This window comes from Larimichthys crocea, chromosome XXIV (assembly GCF_000972845.2).
Source record: "Larimichthys crocea isolate SSNF chromosome XXIV, L_crocea_2.0, whole genome shotgun sequence".
NCBI lineage: Eukaryota > Metazoa > Chordata > Actinopteri > Sciaenidae > Larimichthys > Larimichthys crocea.
Genome location: NC_040034.1, coordinates 1,258,783 through 1,277,006, shown reverse-complemented (window position 1 = coordinate 1,277,006; position 18,224 = coordinate 1,258,783). Strand labels below are relative to the sequence as shown.

Below are 18,224 nucleotides of genomic sequence, written 5' to 3'. Positions count from 1 at the left end.
GTGTTTCATAAGGCAGAAGGGAGTTTCACCGTGGTGGAAGTTGATTGGTGAGCTGGACAGAGAGCAGTCAGGGGGTACTGACCTGGAGATGATCAAACTCTTATTGAGCAGGTTTGATTACGCAAAAAGAGACGACACACTCCTGGTTTCCCGGAGAAATATTGATCCCGGAGGAGGGGAGGAGGTGTGTGTACCGGTTACATTTCTAAGATCGATGATCCCTGAGCTTACAAATAAACCGATCGATAAGTGGGTGAGGATATTCCCGGTATGCATGGGAGACGAATAAGTGAATACGAGCACGTCTGTGTTTGATTTCCGAAACAACACACCGCCAACTTCATACGCTCCAATCAACATCCACGCTGCTTCTGCTTTTGCTCGCCGTCTGGACACTTCCGTCCGTTCGTGTTTATACTCTCTCAGATTGCAGGAACTCTCTCCCCTCCATACAATGGTGGGTGCTGACCCGTCACAGCTGACCCGCGGAGGCCTCCTTGTTGCTTTAATTCCAGAGAACCAGAGAACCTGCTAGATTCTTGTCTTGGTCCTCCGGGCTCATCCCTCCACAAGCTGCTGAGAATCTGGGCTGATTACTCACCACTATTGTTTCATTTTGTGTCACGAGAAGGCTCTCACAATAAATATGCGTGCAACAAACAAACCATCAAGCACTCATGACATGCGACTAATAAAAACCTGATTGCATTTTAAAGCAGTCAACAGCAAACTTTAGTAGAAGTCGTAACCTGACCACATGTTTTACAAGTGGGTTGTACAGATGTAGTCCAAGGGGATGAATACAATCTGTAACTTTTTAATAATAGTGATTTTAGGCCTCTTTTTAGGCAAACAGCGTGGCTGGGTGATGCTGTTTGGTGTCATCCTTAACAGATTCACACTGTTTTATCACCTTTATACTTCCTGTCGTGTGAAACATAACGTGTTTCACACGACAGAAAGTGACTAATAACTTCTGTTTGGGCTCTCAGCTGTGAAAAACTGACTGAACAAAGCATGAGTGACGTCACTCACAGGTTTTCGAAGCGCCGTTTTGAAGCAGAAAAATATGCTTCTTCAACCCGCCTGCTAGTCTAAATATCAGCGGTGGACCCAAGGTGGGCTGAATGACTCCTGGTTGCTCAAACAAGCCATTTATAACAGCACCTACCTATCAATCAAAGCATCCACGCTCTTAATCCTGCATAACTTTAAGCCTTAATATAATGTGAACAGGTGAGTTGTATATAAATTCACCCTCAGTACAGTTGTCATGAACGGGGAAATTAGCTACAGAGACCAAAACTGTTTTTTGTACCAGGCTGTAAACATGTTTATTTCTGCTGTAAAACATGGGGACTTATGGAGACTGACTCACTTCTGGAGCCAGCCTCAAGTGGACGTTTGAGGAACTGCAGTTTTTGACTTCACTTCACAGACACGGAGGTTACTGCTCAGTCACAGCATATCTACGAGGCCTGAAGAGATAAACGTGACAGTATTTAGACAGGAAACAGACAAATGTTAAAGAAATGAGTAATCATCTTGTGACGACGTGTTGGGGTCAAACCAAAGATGTTATGACCTGAAATGTTGGTGAACTAGAACTACAACTAGAGTAAGTAGGTCAAAGTTAAACCAGGAAGTTGGTATGTAAACCTCGAGGGACGTTCACATGGAGAAGTTTGACCTTTAGTCCTCTCTCTGCTGTGAAGTTGGACATTTGAACATGGGGACTTATGGAGACTGACTCACTTCAGGAGCCAGCCTCAAGTGGACGTTTGAAGAACTGCAGTTTTTGGTACTTCCGCATTGCTCGATAGGACTATTAGAGTTTTGAAGCCTCGCTATAAAGGACTACACACAATGAACACACATAAGAAATATTTCTTCACTGGTGTATTAACAGTCCTCATGGCCATGTTCATATGTTTAAGTTGCTACTTCAAAATGTTTCTAATTTTGGGTTTATATGAGGTCAGAATAAAAGAAAAAGAAAAACAAGCTTAAACAGGTGATGCACGCCTTCCTTTTTCTTGCTGCACAATCTCAGAAGAAGTCAAAACTTGCATGCAGTTTGAGGGACATGAAAGAGGGCTGTTTCCTGTTTGTGTGGTGTCCGTATAGAGACACCTTTAAGACGAAGTACCAGGAAGTGGTTTTCTGAACCCTCCAGCAGCAGGTCTGAGGGCGGCGGTGGGAGGAGGGGTCGCTTTTTAAAATTATTTTGCTCTTTGATACGTGCCCAAAAAAAAAAAAACTTCCATTACTTCATCACCTTTTACACTAGGTTACTTTCCAACGTGGAAACAGTAAGGTGACACAGATCAAGTGTGCGGTTCATTCATTGCTTCCTGCACAACAGGATAAAGCAGGTGTGTGTAGTTTTACTCTCGGTACTAACCAATCTTCGTTCACCTTTAACCCGGACGGTTGAGCAAGAGAATGTAGCGGCGTGTACACTTTGTAATTGTGTTATCAGACATAGGTTTACCCCCTTTGTTTGAGAAAGAGGTGAGCAAACAGTGCTGGATGTGCTAACCGTGCTCGTTTTCTTATCTACACTCACAGCTGAGAGCAAGTTAGCTGCAACCCAGGCCGGCCTGCCTGCACGCATGCATGCATGAATGTGTGAATGTGTGAATGTATGTAGGTGTGCATGAGTATGTGTCACTGCAGTGTGACAGGTGATGTGGGAGGGAGAATTAATCACCAGACGAGCTGAGGTCAACACTGAGTGATGAGGTTAGGTTAGGGGCTATTCAGAGGCTGCTTTGTCTGTAGAAAACAAAGAGGGATGGTTAACCTCCTTCAGACACACTAACCTGTGTTAGAAACACCCACCAAGTTAAAAAACTGCACTTTTAAAATAAGTTTTTAGAAGATATTTTATTTCTTTGTTGCCAGGAAACCAGGGAAAGCTTCCCAACTGGCACACAGCCCTCTGAAAAACAGTGAATAGTCATTAAACAAACATGTTTCCAGACTGTACGTACAGACATATTGTCTGTACAGACATGAGTGGACACAAATGAGTATATTAAAACCTTTTTTTTTTTAGAAATATAGTGAGATGCATAAAATAAGCCGACCAGCACCTTTAAAGCTACATTCAGGCTGGATCTGGTGATGTGGCGAAAACGCAGGTTTTCCCATTCATTTAGGTCTGGGTAGTGCGTTTTGGTTGTGGTTGTGCAGGCCGCAGGGGTGAGCACCAAAAAACACAAGTTGAGCCGGATCCAACTTTTGGAAAAACGCAGCCCAACGTCAAACCTCTGAGTATCAACCTTGAAACTAAGACCATCTCAGATACTCTACCTGTCGTCATCTGTCTTTGTTTATTTCATGAAGCAGCTTCTAAATCAGAGTCTGACTCGCAATTTATGCTGCAAAACAGAGACACGAAGAAGTTTAATTCGGTTTGTGTCTGATAATTTGAGAGAGAGCGCAGTGGTTGAGCAACACAGATAAAGCCGGTTAATGGGCAAAATAAAAAAATGATTTCCTGATTGTTTCACAGCGGTTACGTTCAACACAAATAGACACACTCCCTGCAGCTCACGTCTTTATGCTAAGATAACCTAACTGGCTGCTGGATACAGCTACATATTTACCATAGAGACATGAGAGTGGACTTCGTAGCTTGTCAACACTACGAAAGTGAGTGTATTGAAACATTTTCTTAGCTTTTAGACATTAGATTTAGGAAATAAAGTGATCTTGTGCTCAATCAACAACATATTTAATCAAATCAAAGAAGAATACTACAGAAAATACTATACTATACTATAATATCTGTGTTTGTTGTCTTAGTGTGTGAATAGGTGAAATAATAACAATGACACACTTGTTTTGCAAACCAGAGTGGCGAGTCAGTCAAATGTCAAACTGTGACACACCAACTGTAGCAATGAGGAAAGAGATGATCACTATGCACGTGTGTGTTCAGCTAAAACACACCTCAACAAGACTTGTGTCTGTCACAGCGATCAAACCTTTGACCTCGCTGTCGCAGGACAAAACGTCTGAACCTGCCTCTAATGGGCCTCTCTTGCTTATGTAAAGTGAAAGTAGACCTTTATCTTCTCCGTCTGCACCTCAGCTCTGAGGCTGATTTGTCCACGGCTTCACAGAGGGGGGATTGTGGGGAGTTTAGAGTCTTGTTTACCAAAATATTGAAATTCTTAACTTAATTATGGGGATGTGTTATAATTTGTGTTAACAAGGGGCCCTCTCATCCCATCTCTAATCCCTTCCTGACTATTATCACCCTGTAGCGTACATATTTTGGGAAGTTCACAAAACAATAGAGATTATTGACTCTGAGTGACGGAGAAAGTGGAATACCCAAACACACCGACACTTTAATTACTACAAAATCAAATTAAATATAGTATTTTAAACTCTGTACACAGACTTTCTCATTATTTCTCTCTACATGTCACATATTTCATCTGATTATGATGCTTTAGTACGGAGCCCAAAAGGTGCTATTCTTTTATCTTGGGATGCACACAGCCACCATATAATGGAGCAAACTCAGCAAATCAAGTCTTATTTTCATCTCGGATGGTCATATCATGAGACGAATGAGCGTTTTTTGGAGGTTTTTGAAAATTATTATAAGCCAAGCTTCACTTATTGACAGTTGGTTTTGGTAATGAGAACTCTAAAACGATAAAAGTGGAGGCCGCTACACTTTAAATTAACATATGTACTGTCCTGACAGCTGTAATATCAAAAACAAAATCTTCAATCTGAACTTGTTTTGCTTTTTGCTTCATGTTATAAGCAATTATTGCAAGTTATTATTTATTTTAGTCTTCAACAAAGACAGGTTGCAGCAGGAACATGAAAGACATCATAAAATACATTGCTCAACATTATTGTAATGTAACTCTGATTGGTTTCTCCACTTAAAGTCTGTGTCCAAAGCTCTGAGTTTGTCAGAACAAAGAAGAAAGTATTATTAACCACCCAGCCAAATTTGAATGAATAAAAATATCGACAAGTTTATGAAATTAGGTGTCAAATTTGGGTAAAAATGAGTATCGGCGGTATGCTTCGGGTGGCCTCAGCGTGTCATCGAGCCACGCTTTAAGGACCGCCCACAAAATCCTGGACTGAAAACTGGTGAAAAACTGTTTTAACCTTCAACTCCACATTTAAGAAATATATTGTTCAAAGTCTTTTCACTTGTTTTCAACAACTATTTTTCAACATATTTAATGTGTTTTGAAAGAAATCTCAGAATCGCCTTTATACGGACTTTAAAGAAAGCACCAAGAAGTATCGGAGTAATCATCTCATGATGACTTGTTGGGGTCCAGACTGATCTAAACCACTTCATTAGAGGTAAAACCAAAGATGAAATCGGGTGCAGGGGTATGCTCAGGGTGGCCTCAGCGTGTCATCGAGCAACCGTTTAAGGACCGCCCACAAAATCCTGGTGAAATCCTGGTGAAGTGAAGACTTTCATGTGTATTCTGCAACTATTTTAGCAAGAAGTGTGAATTTCAACAGCTTTATTTTAGTTTGTGCACACACAATTAAAAAAACAGACACTTTTTGGGACTTTAGCAGTAACTTCAGGCTTTTAGTAATTTACTAATCACTGCGCCGATCTCTGTATATGCAACACTTTATGCAACGCTATACGCACGTCATACAGTTTTCTCTGCAGCGAATGGCGGGCGTTATCTTTATAGGTCTACAGCTAAATGTATGTCAAAGACAACAGTCACAAACGCTCCCTGATCCTGTGGGTTTAACCCAACCCTTTTATCTACGCGACTGAGACCATGACGCACCGCTTACCGAGTAATGACCATTAGCCCTGCCAGGATCCAGTGTCACATGTGCTTTTCATCCCCCTCCTCCGGGCTAAGTGGCACCCCTTGACCTGTAAAAGAAAAGAAGAGAAAACACATATGTGTTGAGAAGAGGAGCACCGGTGATGGCAGTCTGACAGGTTGTGGAAACACACCCTTCCACTCCTTAGTGTGACAGAAAAACAAACACAGAGCCACTGAAAACTTTGCAGAGCCCCACGCTAATGGACAGGCAATGACTTTTTCCCCAAACGAAACATGCTGGCCCAGCGGAAACAGGAGACGATGACTGACCAATGGGAGAGTCCGTCCCGAACCTGACACTGTTTGTGCTTTGGGTTTCTGATCCACTGGGTCGAGTGAGTCACTCCCACCGAGCGCTGAGCCACTTAACTCTTCCTGTCATGACTCTCTCCCGTCGCGGGCTCCGATGGGAGGGAAAAGTAGCCTGTATGAGCAGACCAACACCTGCGTTTTCTGTGTTTTCACCGGTTTCGTTTGAGAACTTGCAGGAAAAATGTCCAACAAGAATCTTCTGAGGCTTTGAACATCAGATCTGTAGCTTCATCTGGGAAACATCATCACCACGAGGTTATAAACAAGCCTAGAACCAAAGGTTCCCAACCATTTTCCCATGACTCCTTAATATAAAGAAATGTCTACTGCCAGCAAGACAATCATTGACAGTGTAAAGAATGGACGGCGTATCTGTGACGTCATCCACAGGTTTCTGAAGACCCGTTATGAAGCTCAAAAGCTCAATCTCAGTTCCTTAAACGTTCACTTGAGGCTGGCTCCAGTTAAAATGTCCAACTGGACACTTTGATTGACAGGTAGGTGCCATTACAGATTGGTTATTAGAGCATGCAGCTGCCATTCGGCCTCATGTCCGCCAACAGATGTTCAGTTTCAAAGACGTGGATCATCAGCAGGCCGAATGAAGCCTGGTTGCTCAAACAAGCCATCTGTAACAGCACCTACCTGTCCGCCAAAGCATCCACGCTCTTAATTCTGCATACTTTAAACCTTAATATAATCTGAACAGGTGAGTTCTACAAATATTCACCCTCAGTACAGTTGTCATGAACGAGGAAATTAGCTATAGAGCATCAGAGTAATCATCTTGTGACGACTTGCTGGGGTCCAGACTGATCTGAACCACTTCATTAGAGGTAAAACCAAAGAAGTTCTGATCTGAAATGTTGGTAAACTAGAACTAGAGCAAGTAGGTCAAAGTTGAATCAAGACATCGGCCTGTTTACATGGAGAAGGGATGTTTACATGGAGAAGTTTGGGCACTAACTCCTCCTGGATAAAAAAACTGGAGGAGGAAGTCCATCCAGAAACTAAGCTGAGCTACGACTGAAACAAAAAGGTGCACATGACACACGGAGGAGAGTACAGAGCTCGACAAAGTTCTCACTTATGTCCTAAGTGATGGCGAATGAGGTTAGCTCGAAGCCACTGAACCATGCTGGAGCTAAAAACAGCTCGTTTGCTCATACCTTAATTCTCAGTTTTGTTTTGCTGCATCTGTTTCCTCTGGTGGCGGCAGAACAAAAAAAAAAAAAACTCTCTCACTTCTTAAACGCAATTTTCAGTTTCTCATCATTTATATGACCTCACACATATCACACTTATGAATAAAACACACTTCTACACTTTTTAGCCACGTACTGGACCACAGCCTTAAAAGCAGACAGAAGATGACATCAGTGTTAATTTAACAGGAAGTCCTTGTTCTTGTTCGATATTGTACCGAGGCCAAGTCTGTGCAGATGACCACCTCGTATCAGGGATCTTGCACTCGAGTCGATAAGAGGGAAACATTAAAAGCGTGTGAGCTACTTCAAGGCCAGAAAAGCGGGTGACACGGTGAAGCTTTTTAAAGACAGAGATAGTGACACAGAGAGGATGGCTGGCCTGGTAATGTAACCACAGCTGTATCATTTTCTTGTTTGAGTTGTAAACAAGGCCGAGATATCCGTCTCTGTCCTTGAGAGGTTAGGGAATAGTTAAAAGTCTTTCAGTGTGTGTGTGTGTGTGTATTTCACAATGATCTGCTGGCTGAGGCTCAGAGAGAGAGAAATGAAGATAAGAACTGACTGTGAGAAACCGCAGATCTCACACCCACTCACTAAGAAAGAGCACGCTTAAAACAACACACACACACACATACAAGGCGTGCGTGCATGCATGTTCCAGCTCGTGGACGCAAAAAGTTCGAGCCGCGTCCTCGAGGTTGACGCTCGTTGACGTCCCTCTGGGACGTACAACATGAGATTATTTGACTGACTGACTGACTGACTGCTGGGATTTCTCAAAACCGGTCCTACGCTCACCCTCGAGCCTCACCTGCCTACCTGCCGCGACATGCACTCGCACAGGTAGGCAGGAAAAAAGGATTAGAGTGTAACTTTACACAAAAGCCTTTAGTAATGCTGGTGTCAGGATATTACTAAAACCAACAATCACAAACTCGCAGTGCCCTCAGCGCCGTGCTGTTTTTAGTAAGCTTTATCAGAAGGCGATAGACAGCTGACTCAAATTAAGATTTTTATTATCAGACCTCTGTGAGAGCTGAAACTCAAATCCGAGTCAGAGGCTAAAAACTTTAAAAGCATTAAAATTTTAAAGAGAGTTTTAAATGACTGGACACAACCCACCTCTATTTCATTAGCATAAAATATACTCATTCATTTGCTGCTGACACCCTACTTGACCCAGTTACATGTAGTAGCAGATTTTAGATACATAAAGCTGCTTAACTTCTGTGACTGACTCAGTTTTCTTCATTTTTAATCTTAATTTAGTATATCAGAGATAAACACAGTGTTAGTTAGTGTTTTTGTGTTATTATTAAGCAATCAAACAGTTCAGTATCATGCTGTTTTGTTGCTACATCCTGTCCTACTTTTTTATGATAAAAATGACTCAGTTGTTTATCTGTAAAATATATGAATCATATAATTATATACAAGACGTAAACACAACACCCAAACAGGAGGATGTGTTCGTTGATTGTGGTTATGGCACATGTGGTTCATGTGTCATGGGGGAGTTTACCTTCGCAGAGTGACATTATGAGGACTGTTTTAGCGTGTTACAGACAAATGTTAAACAAGAAATATTGAAAAGTTGAATTGACAAGCGATAAAACACATCAGGCCTCAGTTTATGCAGGAGTCAATTCAGCGCGGCTGTTCTATTTTTGCCAGACACAGAAAAAAGCATAGTGGATTTTCAAAATAAAACACCCCAACTGCAAACTGCCGGTTGATAAAAAACAGACAATGGCGAAACAAATGAACTACGTAGCATATTTACACATGTAGAAGCATATTTAGAAGCACATAAACCAAGAAAATGACAAAATTTGAGCAAGTGAACAAAGTCTGGTGGGTTTGAAACAGCGCCGCATCCGCAATGTGACAAAGACGCGTCCGGTGAGGCTTCAGGGTCACAGGACGTGTTAACATATATTATTATCATTATTATATTAAGAGTGAAACAAGATACAGACAAACTACACGGATTACGGCTGATGAGTTGTTTCTTGACTGTGGTCCAGTTTGATCACTTTTTCTTTGTTGCGTTGCCTCATGATGATCTTTAAAGCGAGACCATACTGTAGGTTGTATTTTAAATCTTCCATTTACAGTTGAAAAGTTACATTCACAAGCAATAAAAACACATCAGGGCTCAGCTATTAGCTCATTTTTAACTAACGACTTAAAATATGTCACATTGTGGAAGCTAAAGATATTCTCACTGTGTTAAAAGCCTCAAAGACTCTAATTTAATTAATTATCGAATTTTCCATTACGCTGTGCACTCCAGAGGCCACATTTAGCAACTGTTACATAGTTTTGTTAGTCAACCTTATAAAAATCCATCAAGTACAAACACATGACAGGCCTTGTGTGGTGACCTTTAATATGATGCACCTAAAGCTTCTTTAGCACAGCTTAAAAAAGGAAATTGTAACTTGTCTTTGAAGACGTGCCCACAAGGAATAAATAGTTGATTTGAGATTCGCTTTGACAACATTCGAGCTTTGTTTGGGTCCAAGAAACCACGGCTAAAACCACCTACACAATAGCTGTATGCGGGGAAACAATAAATTTGCTCTCAGAGGGGAACTCATCTGGGTTTTCCACTCCGAGAATCAGGCATCATTGTTATCGGAGACACGGAATAACAGGCGAGAAGGAGGGAGGCGGGGGAACATGATGTGTGAGAGCAAGACTCGAGGCCCAGAGGAAAGGCCACAGCACAATGTGAGGCGAGAGGAGATCCACTATAAATCACGCCGCTAACCGATTCCCCACCTGTGTCCGCCGCCGTCTTCCCAGAAACACACAAACAGCTGCCCCGCGCTTGGAAAACCTTCACGATACCCAGACACACAAGTCATACAATCAGGAGGGTTTTTCTTTTTTTGGATATCAAACAGCGGCGACGTGTCGAACAAACTACCCCCCCCTCCGCTTTAAGGCACAAATTGTTGTTTTGGCGTGGGATTTTCGGGTATGACGTTCCACAGCTGTACAAATTCATGCTCTTGCACACACACACGCACACACACACACACGCGCGCGATCAAACAACCAACACACAGCCATTAATTTGATTAGAAGGCTCTCCACAAATTTCCAGTTTTTTCAGGTCTTGAAAGGGCATTGTGGTCGTGATATTAACAGCGTTTCCCAGTTGAAAAAAAAGAAAAGAAGTGGTTGCTGTTTCTGGAGGTGACGCATCAAGTTTGCCCCATATGTAAACACACACCCCTGAGTGTGTGTGTGTGTGTACGAGCATGTGTGTGTGTGTGCTTAAAAAGGAGGGGAGGCTTGTTTACTTGGGCAGCCTCTCAGAGAGCGTCTCCTGGCCGGCTCCCACTTCCTGCCCCTGCGCCTGGAGCAGCGAGCCTGTCTAGTCAGCCACCTCGGGCTGACAGCGAGACCACATGCTAAAAGACTTATTGGCCTACTTTAGAAGACCTATGGGAAGGGGAAGGGGGGACGATATGCCTGCTCTGGGTGGGGCTGGGACTGTTTTGAAGAAGGAGATTGGGGGGTCTGATTTTTTTTTTTTTTTAATAAAGGACTCCGCCTGGCCTCCCCTCTCCCTCTCTCTCTCTCTCTCTCTCGCTCTCTGAGTGCTTACAGCTGCAGGGATGGATGGATGAAGGCGGAGGAGGAGGAGGAGGGGGATAGCGGAACAGAGCAGAACAGGCTCGGCATAGAGAGGGCCCTTCATGAAGTCACATCTGGACCTTTCCCAGAGAACTCAATGGAGCAGAGAGGCTAATGAAAGTCTTAAGTTATGTAATTGAGCTCTTCCATGTGCACCAGACGGTAATGTTGGCCTGATCCGCGGCACAGGATGTTAGCGGAAAAAACCTATGGACGTTTTTATGTCCCCCTCGCAAAAGGCTTCGACCAACTCGCAGCCAGCAAGGCGGCTCGTTTTGCTACCGTAGTAAGCCCCCGTAGCTGGGAGATGAAGCCAATTGAGGCTGGCTCCAAAAGTGAGTCTCCGTAATGTTAAAGTGTGCAACTTTACAGCAGAGAGAGGACTAAAGGTCAAACTAAACGTCCCTCGTGGTTTACAGACCAACTTCCAACAGAACAGCTTTGGTTTTACCTCCAATGAAGTGGTTTAGACCCCAACACGTCGTCACAAGATGATTACTCTGGTACTTTCTTTAATATTTGTCTGTTTTCTGCCAAAATACTGTTGAATTTGACTGAGCAGTAACCTCTGTGGCTGTGAAGTGAAGTGCCAAAAACTGCAGTTCCTCAAACGTCCACTCGAGGCTGGCTCCATTAGCCCCCATGTTAAAATGTCCAACTTCACAGCAGAGAGAGGACTAAAGGTCAAACTTCTCCATGTGAACGTCCCTCGAGGTTTACAGACCAACTTCCTGGTTCAACTCTGACCTACTTGCTCTAGTTGTAGTTCTAGTTCACCAGCATTTCAGGTCATAACATCTTTGGTTTGACCCCAACACGTCGTCACAAGATGATTACTCTGGTACTTTCTTTAACATTTGTCTGTTTCCTGTCTAAATACTGTCACGTTTATCTCTTCAGGCCTCGTAGATATGCTGTGACTGAGCAGTAACCTCCGTGTCTGTGAAGTGAAGTCAAAAACTGCAGTTCCTCAAACGTCCACTTGAGGCTGGCTCCAGAAGAAGTGAGTCAAGTCTCCATAAGTCCCCATGTTTCACAGCAGAAATAAACATGTTTACAGCCTGGTACAAAAAACAGTTTTGGTCTCTGTAGCTAATTTCCCCGTTCATGACAACTGTACTGAGGGTGAATTTATATACAACTCACCTGTTCACATTATATTAAGGCTTAAAGTTATGCAGGATTAAGAGCGTGGACGCTTTGATTGACAGGTGGGTGCCGTTACAGGTGGCTTGTTTGAGCAACCAGGCGTCATTCGGGTCACCGATGATCCACGTCTTTGCAGAGCAGCCTTATATTTAACAGACATGAACGTACATCGACTTAACACCCAAAAACGTCAAACTATTCCTTTAACCTTCTTTTCTTTCCTGTGTGTGTGTGTTGAAATACTTTTAAACTTGAGCTCCTTCGTTTTAAAGGAAGTGTTTGGAAAATTCTCGCTGGAAAACAGAAGGAAAAGGTTCCGCGATGATTTGTGTCAAGGTATGCCCGGTTCCACTGAGCGTCGACGTCCAAGAAATAATCATCAGGATTTATTAACGCGTGTTATATAAAGGATGCGTGAAGGACTTTTGTCAGCGTTACGTCTGTTGTTGCGTCTTTTAAGCTACAGACGTAACAGCCGTCCTTCCTTCTTCTTCACACGCTCCTGAGGTGACCATCTCATGCGGCTTGTCAGCGGCGTGTTAAGCTGTAATAGTCGCACCATAACTTCTCGAAAATTGATTTGATTCTGGGCTGTGTTTGTCTTGGCCCGCGGCCCGTCTTTGTGGTTGTGGTCTCAAGAGTGGAAAGCAAGAGGGCAAGAGGGGAGGAGGCGGTGGAGAAGGAGAAGAGAGTGATATTCAGAGCATTATGTAAGACTTCAAACAGGTCCAGTCTGGCGAGGAGTGTTGATGTGAGAGTTGTGGGCCCCTTGGGTCAGGTGGCCTCTCACATAGCCTCCCATATGGTCTGCATTTCCCCTCATTGCCTCCGCCCTTCGTCTAATTGGCAGGTAATGTATCGTCGCTTTGGCCCATCTTCCCCTCCGTCACTGTTATTCTTCTCCTTTATTAATGGAAGGCACAGCAGCAGGGGCAGCAGCATGCTGGTGGTGGTGGTGGAGGTGATAGCGGCTCCGGGTTTGGCACGGCGCCACAGAGAGGCCCGGCTCTGACACTTTATACAGCGGCAGGTTTTACCAAGGTGTTCATTTCAGGAGCATCTCCTCCTCTCTTCTGCTGCTCCCCTTTCTTCTCCTCTCGGCCGTGGAAGGTAAATCAAAGCCGGAGCTGATACCGGAGACATGATTCAATCTGAGCGCGGTCATATGGAGCGTACATACATACATGCACACACCCGTCATCACTCCACCTCTCGCCGTTGCAGGTTTTTCTTTCCCTCTCCCGCTCGTAAGCAGCCAGCCGGCTGATTTTACAGCCTCTCTTACAGCTCGAGCTGCTGCTAAACATAACAATACACCAGCTGACATGTGTTTGTCATAAACCGCCAGGCTCAAAAATTACATTACCATCGTTTACACTTTGAACGAGGTTCAAAAAGAATCATTGCACACCACATTTAATCACGCTGCTGCGCTTAATGTTCATACTTGTATTGTGATTTTTCCACTGCTGCCGGACAGAGCGAGCCTAACAACACGAGCCAATCAACCTAAGTAGGCCTGTTAGTAGCAAGTAAATGCCAAACCTTGTTTGTTATGCCTCACAGGCCAAGTCTCCTGCTGCAGCAGTGACTCCATGTATGGGCCTGGAGCTCTGCTACATCCAGATTCTGGGTTAGTGAAGCTGCTACAGACCAGTGACAGTATGAAGAGTGGACGGAGCGCGAGGGACGTCACCAAGTTTACGAAGCCGCCATGTTTGTAGTCCTGCCTCTTACGCCTCCCAGCTAGAAATCAGTAAAGACGTGGAGTCCTGGTTTAAGCCTTAATATAACCTGAACAGGTGAGTTGTATATAAATTCACCCTCAGTACAGTTGTCATGAACGGGGAAATTAGCTACAGAGACCAAAACTGTTTTTTGTACCAGGCTGTAAACATGTTTATTTCTGCTGTGAGACATGGGGACTTATGGAGACTGACTCACTTCTGGAGCCAGCCTCAAGTGGACGAAAAGAGACACTGCAGTTTTTGGTAATTTAGCTGTGGAAGTTGCCCTGGGCTAAAGCTGGGCTATCTGTTTCCTCCTGTTTCCAGTCTCTACGCTGACATAATGAGACTTCTTGACCTCGTGATCGCTCTGCTGTAGCTGCTTCGTGTGAAAACATCATGAAACAGATGAATTATCGCCGTCACCGTTTGCAGGAATAGTTCAACATTTTGGGAAACACGTCGACAGTTAAGACAATAGAAGATTGATACCACTGTCACGTCTGTGTGTTAGCTCAGCCTGCCGTCACCTCTGAAGTCCTCTATTGTTTGTTATTAAGTTTTTTTAAAGGGAGGTATGCACTGCGACTGTTTATTGACTCCGCTGGTTGCCTGGCAACCACACGGCGACAAAACAGACAAAGGAGTCTGGGAAGTCACTGCGGCCAGCTGTTCGTCACCTCTGTTTGTAAACAGATGAAACAAATGGAGCAAATGAACTATAAACTCAGGGGGCTAGCTGTTTCCCCCCGCTTCCAGTCTTTGTGCTAAGCTAGGCTAATCGCCTCCCAGCTTTCGACTCTGAACTCGTTTAACTCTCTCACACGTGATCAGATGTTCCTCAACGTGACGGTAAACACATGTATCTCTGTGAAAAAAAAACAAAAAAACTTCCAGTGTGTTGCTTCTCCTTTCAGTGACACAAACAAAATGTAAACATGGATGATGCTGCTGCAGGAGGAACAACGCCTTCATGCAGACGCTCTAAAACATCAATATCGCCTTTGTTTACATTCCTATAGAGGATCTTTGTTGCTTTGCTCTTGCTGCAGAGCAACTTTTTCAGGCAATCAAATGGTTAAATTCTCATATTTTCTGAGCTGCCTCTTTCACCACAGCTATTGCTGTTGTTGTTATTCTTTGACTTCCTTTTGTCACTGCTGTTTCCTGTTTCCCTGCGTTGGGCAAAGAAAAAATGTGTTCAGCAGTCACAATGATGCTGATAAATTTGTCTCCTTTGGGTCGACGGTAGAAGATAGAGACGTCTGACTGAGACTTAAAAGCAGAAATAATATGAAAAGATTTGTAAACAGCAGTGTGTTAACTCTCTCTTGTGGCTAAGTGGGACTTCACATAGGCCGGGCCCTCGTGGATATGACTTAGCACAAGTTTGAAGGCCCGATGAAAGATTCGGCTTTCAGCAACAGTGTGAAAAAACTCTGTGTCACTCTCACGACACCTCAACACCTTTTCGCCCTTCGTGCTTTTCCACCATAATTCAGCTGTGAAAGCTGCATTTTTTATTTATTTTTAAACCACAAAAAACACAGAGCTGTGACTAATAAGCCGGTGGTAGAGCATGCAGGGAGCTGGTGTTCGAATTTTTATAAGATTAGACCACAAGTTCTCCGAGGAGAGTCGTCAAATAAGAGGCTTATGATGGGCCAACGGCCTCCCAGGGGTCCAACCACGCTAATGATACAGCTTTCTGTCTCTGACTCTCTGTTTCTGTCTTTTATGGTTGGATTAGGAGTCGCAGTGTGAGGCTTGTGTTTGTGTGCGAGGTGTGAGATTTATTCCTCTGTTATGTTTTGTGTTGTAACAATAAAAGGTGTTTTAGAAATATAAAATTCTTTCTTTCCCCCGCCGGCCGCCAGCCATCTGTAAGGAGGTAGAGTTGAGTTAAGGCCCCCTGGCTGGTGAGTCAGTGTTTCCATAGAGCTGCTGCTGCTGCTGACCATTTTGGCCACGAGCCTCTGTTATACACTAGCCAGACTGAGGCAGACATTGTATGTTTATGTGTATTCAGATTAAAAAAACATTTTTTGGGGGGAGGGTGAATTTGCTGATGAAGGTTTGGATGAGAAGATCGATCAGTACAAACTCACTAATAAATAAACACGTGATATCATGTTTGTTTAATCTGAACAGAAGTGGTGCTTTTATGGTGGATTGTGACCTGGGATCATTTAGTAGCCGGGAGTCCATCACCTGAGCAAAGACTCAAGACTTTTTATTACACTTTGGTTTGGTTCCATTAAACAAACGAGAGATAATTTAGTGATTGTTGAGCTTTAGAGATGCTGGCACATTCATTTTGTTCCCTTTTAAATCACTGACAGTATAAAGAATGGATGGCGTATCCGTGATGTCACCCACGTTTCTGCAGTCCTGCCCAGGCTAATCTAGAAATCAGCAAAGACGTGGATCATCGGTGGCTGAATGACGCCTGGTTGCTCAAAGAAGCCATCCGTAACAACACCCACCTGTCAATCAAAGCATCCACGCTCTTAATCCTGCATAACTTTAAGCCTTAATATAATGTGAACAGGTGAGTTGTATATAAATTCACCCTCAGTACAGTTGTCATGAACGAGGAAATTAGCTACAGAGACCAAAACTGTGAAACATGGGGACTTATGGAGACTGACTCACCTCTGGAGCCAGCCTGCAAACCTCTTCCACATTTGCTTCATTTTGCAGCTAAGGAAATTGCAGCTCGATTTAAGCACCCAGGTGTCATTCAGCTCGCCTCGGCTCCACCAATGATCCACGACGTTTGCTGGGCGGAAGAAGGAAGGAGTCTGCAGAGGGAGACGGATACGTCATCCATTCTTCATGCTGTCAGTGGTGCCAACCTGCTATCCCTGTTTCAAGAAAAACAAGTTGCTGCAGACTTTTTATTAGTGTAAACATTTATCTAACCTCGCTGTGTTGTATCAGATTTGGAGATGCAGTATTCTCATCGCACACATGTTTTGGTTGAATTTGGATGAACTCATAAAATATGTAATTAAAGACCCTGCACACACACACACACGCACACACACACACACACACCCCGTCTGCGTGCAGGCTTTGGTGTGAATCTGAGATCCAGCACCTGTGTCCAGGGCTGCAGAGACCTCTCGGTCTCCAGGCCAAGTCCCATGTCCGCTCTGATTATAGCACCAGAACAATGCAAGTCATTGTAGCGCAGCAAGTGTGGAGTCTGTGCAGTTTTCTCCATCATCTCCCTCAAACGCTCTCATTCACACACACATGCACACACACACACACACACACAAATGTGGTGTAATGGACTACAGAGTTGAGCGAACCACATAAAGGTAAAAATGCATAGTGTGTTTCTTTTTCTTGGTGTGTGTGTGTGTGAGCATGAAATATGTTCGACTGGTGCTCAGGCAACCTGCCAAGACTTGAAGCAGGCAGTTGAAATTCATCACACACACACACACACATGCACACACACACACACATGCACGCACATTCCCCATTGCAGGAGACCTCAGGCCACAGGGGAAGAACAATCTGACATGCCACACAGCGAGGCTCTGCAATTAGACAGTCACTTTATCACACTACAAACTTCTCTCTTTCCATCACACACACACACACACACACACACACACAGCCAAACAAACACACAAAGGTGTAATCACTCACAAACACACTGCCAAACTCAAAACTGCTATTATCTGTCATTAGGGACACACACACACACACATTTCGCAGCTCGACATTCTTCATAAAGCAAACACGGTCGGCCTTTTGCGACTCGCCAGAGAGTTCCAGAGAACTGCAGTAATACACAAAAGCCTCGCAAAGAGAGTTATAAAGTTATAAATAGAGACGTGTTACGTTTGGGCCCGTCCCTCCAGGCGAGGCTGAGGTGGAGGGGGGTAAAGACTGCTGGGAGGATCAGTCATAACCTCCACGACCCATGACCTCTAACCTCTTTACCCCCGAGGGGATCGGTGGACGTGCTGAGAGTCAATGATGTCCAGAGGGGTACACATGAGTATTAGCTTTTATATGGCCACCCCCTTCACTTCCTGGAGCACGTCTTGAGTTCCACTTTTTGTACACGTCTGATAACACGTAAAGGAGATCTGAACACGTGTTTGGTGTAGCTTTACATTCACGGTGCGAGATAACGCGTCACGTGCGTGTGCATGCTCGGAAAAGCTTCTTCTCTGTCACGTCTCAGGTCGTCACAGATCGGTCGCATGGTTGATCACAGATTTGTTTCTGTGGTACCAAATTACCCATTTTCCTGCCGACGATCCATGTCTTAGGCAGGAAAATGGGTAATTGAATGC

The 18,224-nt window shown here is 44.0% G+C and overlaps 1 long non-coding RNA gene across 1 annotated transcript in view; it reads right to left on the bottom strand.

The window, feature by feature from the left end:
- Positions 1 to 1,360: 1,360 nt before the first annotated feature.
- Positions 1,361 to 18,224, bottom strand: part of LOC113744551 (uncharacterized) — an 86,735-nt gene continuing 69,871 nt past the window's right edge. The window contains exons 3-4 of the long non-coding RNA XR_003461630.1: positions 5,818 to 5,902; positions 1,361 to 1,478 (exon numbers count right to left, since the gene is read on the bottom strand). This is a non-coding gene — a long non-coding RNA (uncharacterized LOC113744551). The remainder of the gene's footprint in view (positions 1,479 to 5,817; positions 5,903 to 18,224) is intronic.